This window comes from Schistocerca americana, chromosome 1, assembly GCF_021461395.2.
Source record: "Schistocerca americana isolate TAMUIC-IGC-003095 chromosome 1, iqSchAmer2.1, whole genome shotgun sequence".
NCBI classification, from domain to species: Eukaryota; Metazoa; Arthropoda; class Insecta; order Orthoptera; family Acrididae; genus Schistocerca; species Schistocerca americana.
In genome coordinates, this window is record NC_060119.1 from 986,579,882 (window position 1) to 986,585,033 (window position 5,152).

General features: G+C 48.0%; 1 pseudogene; it reads left to right on the forward strand.

Annotated features, from left to right (window-relative positions):
• Positions 1-574: 574 nt before the first annotated feature.
• Positions 575-692, forward strand: LOC124561302 (annotated as a pseudogene).
• The last annotated feature ends 4,460 nt before the right edge of the window (positions 693-5,152 follow it).

A 5,152-nucleotide genomic window follows, 5' to 3' on the forward strand; every position in this document is an offset into this window, starting at 1 on the left:
AACAACTGCACTGGCGATCACATGAAGATAGACGCAAACTATAACGAGAAAGAATACTTACCGAATTTCAGGAACCAGCTGTCAGTGACAGATGAAGGAATATACTACCATCCCCTACGTATCGCTCCTGTATCGTGAGAACAATATTAGACTACTTAGAGTTTGCACAGTGGCGTTTAAGCAATCACTTTCCCGCACTGCATACGTGAATGGTGCGGGAAAATCCTTGATAACTGATGCAACGGGAAGTCCCCTGTGCCATGCAGTTCACAGTGGTTTGCAGAGCATGACTGTAGGCGTAGGTATTCATTCGCGCTAGATATTTATTTCAGACAGGCATCGGTACCATTTTAGTGAGCAATCGCGTTAGAATCCAAAACTGTATTTTTACATGCCTCTAATTGAAAACGTCCATCTGATATCCCTAACGAGGCAGACAGTAATTACTGTGAATATGAACTAGTGGAAGAGTCTCGAGAACCGTGTGTATAAGAAACATGCGTTGTCATCTCTTGTAACCTCAATTAATGAACCAAGGAAATATAAAAATTTAGATTATGCTTTATTGTTAATAGGCAACGGCCTTACCGCAGTGGACACACCGGTTCCCGTGAGATCACCAAAGTTAAGCGCTGTCGGGCGTGGTCGGCACTTGGATGGGTGATCATCCAGGCCGCCATGCGCTGTTGCCATTTTTCGGGGTGCACTCAGCCTCGTGATGCCAATTGAGGAGCTACTCGACCGATTCGTAGCGGCTTCGGTCAAGAATACCATCATAACGTCCTGGAGAGCGGTGTGCTGACTCCACGCCCCTCCTATCCGCATCCTCCACTGAGGATGACACGGCGGTCGGATGATCCCGGTAGGCCACTCGTGGCCTAAAGACGAAGAGCTTTTTTTAAATTGTTAATACAATAATAATGTTTCTTACCAATATTTAATTTCAAGTCTTCAAGAACACATTCAGAGCTCTGCTACAGACCTGTCAGAGGTACAAAATGATTAAACTCCACCTACGAGAAGCAAAAGCAGCGTTAGTATCTATTAGTACAGCTACCTCCAAATGAAAATGTTATGTAAAACGGTTTTCTCAATGTCAGTGACATAATCACTTAATTATAGGTTGAATTTTCGATCCACGAAGGCCTATGAAGTTTTTGGCTTCTGTTGTAAAATTTTACGAAGTGGAGGTTGACTTTGCTTCTAGGCAGCTTCGTTATTTGTAAAGTTTTACCCCTGCCTCTTGGGGTGCGACTGTGCCTAGTGACTTTTTGGGTCAGTGTGGATCAACGTGATCTCCTCAAGACGGAGCGACAAAAGCGCGAGCGCGGGCAGCTGCAGCAGCAGCAGGTGAGGCGCCCCGCGAGGTCGCGAGGGCCCACGCCAGCGCCTGCGCCGCGCCGTGATTGCCGCCGCTGTATCATTGATGCGCGGCGCGACCGCAGGCCGCGTAATGGACGCGCGCCCTGGAGACGGCGCGCAGCCGCCCGCCCTCGACTGCCCGGACTGCCGCCTGCCGGCTGCCGGCGTTGTGGGACGCGCAGCAGACCGCACGCCGACGCACCACATCTGCTGGCCGGCCGGCCGGTCCTCTGAGACGGATTCTCTGTCCCTAGCTCGTGTACGACCGCTGTCCACACTACAAAAGAGGGAAGGACAAATACCCGAGACAACCGAAATCTTACAGGCCGATTTGTTCGGTAAATGCGCTAACCCAAACACAGGGAAAGCTTCTGTGCCTCCGCCTGAGGGACCACACACAATTAGTAGTCAAGAGCCCCCTGCAGTACAGTTTCAGGAAAGGGAAATCCACGATGATGTGATAAATCACGCATCGACTCCTCAAACGACAAGTATGTTACAGGCATAATGACTGATACAGCTGGGGCGTTTGATAATTTGCGGTGGCCTGCCCTGTTCCTAAAGACTGAAACTGTTGGACTGTCGCCGGCCGGAATGGCCGAGCGGTTCTAGGCGCTACAATCTGGAACCGCGCGACGACTACGGTCGCAGGTTCGAATCCTGCATCGGGCATGCATGTGTGTGATGTCCTTAGGTTAGTTAGGTTTAAGTCGTTCTAAGTTCTAGGGGACTGATGACCTCAGCAGTTAAGTCCTATAGTGCTCAGAGCCATTTTGGATTTGTTTCACTGTCCAGGTCCATCCATAACAATCTGAGAGTTTGTTGCACAGACAGGCAGGTGCGATTAGAACGTCAGGGAAAGAAAATTGGGAAAGACATCACCAAAGGCTGCACACTAGGCTCTGTTTGTGGTCCAGTGTTCTGGGATGATGGCATAAGGGCACTACCGAACTAACTTCACCGTACACCAAACACTAGAGGCTGCATCGCCTACGCAGACAACCTGCTAATTATAGTATCTGCTGACGCAGGGGCTAAATTAGAGTTGTAGAATAGGCCTTGACGGACTAAGTAACTTGTGCGCAGAAAACAGATTAATTATAGCAGCGCAAGTAGCTTATGATGGAAGCAGTTCTCCGTCTGCCAGACGACTGAAATGTCCCCAACCAAGAGGTGACACATTTATCAATAGCGCAAGGAAATCTGACATTCATTAAATAGTGGCCCCTGTGTGCATCACCTAATCGAGTTGACTAACTTGACATAAAATTAATTTAATTCCTTCAAACCCACAACAAAATAAATGACATCGTAGGGAATAAGCATGGGTGTCATTGATAAATTAATAACATGGACCAACAGTATCACAAAGAGATTTATTAAACAATATCAAGGTCAAAAGAGAGCAAACATATAAACCGAAACTTCCACTGTGTAACATTTCATTAACATGAAGTCAGGTTGGTTGTCAATAGGCTTGGGGAACCTAACTGGAATTTATGTGTAGATGAGACTGGGTACTGTGAGTGGAAGAATGCCAGTCTAAAAGAAATGGCTCAAATGGCTCTGAGCACTATGGAAATTAACATCTGAGGTCATCAGTCCCCTAGACCTTAAAACTACTTAAACGTAACCAACCTAACCACCCACATACATGCCCGAGGCAGGATTCGAACCTGCGACCATTGCAGTCGCGCAGTTCCCGACTGAAGCGCCTAGAACCGCTCGGCTACAACAGCCAGCTAATGCCACTCTAGGCAAGTACACTTTGCTGTACCGTTCCATTCATTTGTCTCTCGTGTTAAAATATAAGCATGCATGCAATGGACACTGGGAGTGACTACTGAGAGTACAAGGCTGCTATGAAAAAGGTGGCCGTAAAAACGATTGATAAGCTTTTGAATTTGCTGAAGCTGCACTAAATTACCGGTATAGCCGGTGAAAGATGAGATGCTGTCGTCTGCGTGCCAGCGCTGCCGACGCTGCAAAGTGCAGTGGCACGTCGTATTGTGGGAGATGACCCCAAATCCGCCGGTGATTGTCTCACGTCCGCGAAAATATTAAAGTTTCGCCTGGGCAACCAGACGAGTTTACAACTAACTGCTCTCTCCGTAGAAACGGAAGAGCTCTAGCGTCTGTACTCCGCGACGGTAGAGAAGCAAGTCCCCACCTCTATCATTGCTCAAAATCTTCCGAAAAATAGCCAATCCCCCCAATGTTCTTGAATAAGCCTATCATGACCCAGCAATGGTTACTGTCCCAATCATGTTTCATAGCAAAAAGACCCGATCTTCCTCAACCTATCAGTGCAGTGCCGTACACTTTCTGTTCTCTACCAAAAAACAGCACACAATGCCTGGAGGCCCTGCACCCAAACACCCAGCGCACTTCAGAAGATGAGCGAAGCTTCCTAGTAAATACAGGCTCCGTCTCGTCCATAAAACGATTTAGTGGGCGCCGTCTTGGTGAGGCGCGGCGCGGCGGCATCTAAGAAACGCGACACCCGGAGAAATTCGTCATCCAATCCCACAAAGTACGCTGTTCTTGTAATAGACACATTAGACAGGCGCCAGCCCGATGCCGCTTTACCTGGATCCGCACATGGGATAAGGAGAGCAGACTCTCACACCACGTCCACTCGCTAACAAAGCGGTTAGGCCGGCGCCAGGATGCCCCGGGCCGTCGGTTTCGAAAGAAGTGTCATTTTGCATTCAGCCTCTTGCTTCGGCTACTAGCGGAACAACGCCGCCCGCCAGAATGGCAGCCCGTAAACCACTGCCCTGCAGGGTCCATGGCCAGTTTCGGTGCCTACAAAGGAAGGCTAGCAATGAGAAGGTCCCGAGAACTCGCCTGCTGCTCGGGGGAAGTTCTGAAGCTGCCCCTAATGAAATGGTCACCTCCAGCGTCAAAAAATCTGTCTCTATAGCCGAGTTTAACTCTACTACTGCTACTCAGGTCACGCAAGTACTGTGAGATCAATCAGTGGTTTACCGTAACCCTAATAGTTCAACAGATTAATATCAATCAGGAAAAGTTTAGATACACAAAAGACGAATGAAAAATCACCGAAACAAAATGAAAGAGGAAGTGCCCGATCGGTATTACCATGGAAGTGGCCTGGCCGGAAGCCACTGCCATCTTTCAGCAGCACATAAAACAGTGTATTTGTAATTAACAGGAACATTATCAAGAATTATCCCACAGTCAGAACAAATGAACACCTGTAAAAAAAGTGAAAGAACTACTTAGATCCCACGGTAATAGCAATTTATGATATTAATCATTCCATTATGCCGCTGATGGTTGTCACTATTGGCAACTGCGAATACATTTGACGTATTTCATAACGGCTGCAGTGACCGCAATGCCCGTTTCTTTGGACATGCATGCTTGTCGAAAGGAACTTTGCATCGTAATCAGAATAATACAGGCTCTGCAATAACATTCTTGTCTGCCGATACCGGGCAAGTGACTCTGAAGTACGTCCGACCTGTACGAGAATATACATAATGGATGGACAAATATAGCTCATAGACGCATGGTTAACGACATATGAAAGTTTGGGGTTGGCCATGAGTCGTGCAGGGATAGCCAAATGGTAAGACGATAGCTCGGAATAGCCGGCCGCAGTGGATTAGTGGTTCTAGGCACCTCAGTCCGGAACCGCGCGACTGCTACGGTCGCAGGTTCGAATCCTGCCTAGGGCATGGATGTGTGTGATGTCTTTAGGATGGTTAGGTTTAAGTAGTTCTAAGTTCTAGAGGACTGATGACCTCAGATTCTAAGTCCC